Here is a 1,116-nt window from a genome sequence, read left to right as displayed (position 1 = left end):
CGCAGCACAAGGAAGACATGGACTTGTTAGAGCGGGTCCAGAGGAGGGCCACAAAAACGATCAGAGGGCTGAAACACCTCTCCCATGAAGAAAGGCTGAGAGAGCTGGGGTTGTTCAGCCTGGGGAAGAGGAGGCTCTGGGGAGACCTTACTGCAGCCTTCCAATATAGAAAGGCGGAGAGAGACTTTTTACCAAGGCCTGTAGTGGTAGGACAAGGGGCAACGGTTTTAAAGTAAAAGAGGGTAGACTTAGATTGGACATGAGGAAGACATTTTTTGCAGCAAGGGTGGTGGGACGCTGGACCAGGTTGCCCAGAGAAGTTGTGGATGCCCCATCCCTGGAAGTGTTCAAAGTCAGGTTGGACAGGGCTTTGAGCAACCCGATCTAGTGGAAGATGTCCCTGCCCACGGCAGGAGGTTGGGCGAGACGACCTTTAAAGGACCCTTCCAGCCCAAACCATTCCATGCTTCTATGACTCAGTGAAGTCAAAGAGAAGAGATTTTGGCCGCCACCAGCAGGCAGCTGCAGGCATCTTTCTCAGCTGAGCACATCCAAACTATCAGCAGCTCTTCATGAGACTTTCCCCTTCCTAATACAGAGAAAAGGCTTAAGCATTCTTCTCCTTGGAACACAGGCTGAGAGTCTGCGCACGTGCTTTTTTCCAACTCACTGTGTTCCCTCTTTATGCAGACCTTCTGCTTTACAACGGGAAGAAAATGAGGTTGGAAATACACTTCAGGTCCAGATTCAATAACCTCCTCTCAGCAGCACTCCAAAATGAACTCGGCAGCAAGAACAGCTCTCCGTACACTGACAGGTTCTATTTACAGATATCTGCATCAGCCTCTAATAGAGTCACCTGTCTGTCGCCTCGACAGTCTGCTTGAGTTGAAGCATCCTTCTTCTTCTCTCCCCAGTGCAGTAACCTGAGCAAGCGAGAACACAGGCAGACAGTGGGGAAAGGAATCCCCAGCAACACTGCAGCATGACACTGCATTTCAGCACCGGGGCTACAGAAGCGGGAATTCTGCATTACCTCCGGAAGAGAAAGCACCTCATTCTCAGAAAAGGAGTCAAAATCTTCCAATTGTTCTGCTCCTGCTGCTGGCAAGACAC

This window comes from Pygoscelis adeliae, unplaced genomic scaffold, assembly GCF_000699105.1.
Source record: "Pygoscelis adeliae isolate BGI_AS28 unplaced genomic scaffold, ASM69910v1 Scaffold232, whole genome shotgun sequence".
Lineage (NCBI taxonomy): Eukaryota > Metazoa > Chordata > Aves > Sphenisciformes > Spheniscidae > Pygoscelis > Pygoscelis adeliae.
This window is presented reverse-complemented; position numbering follows the sequence as displayed.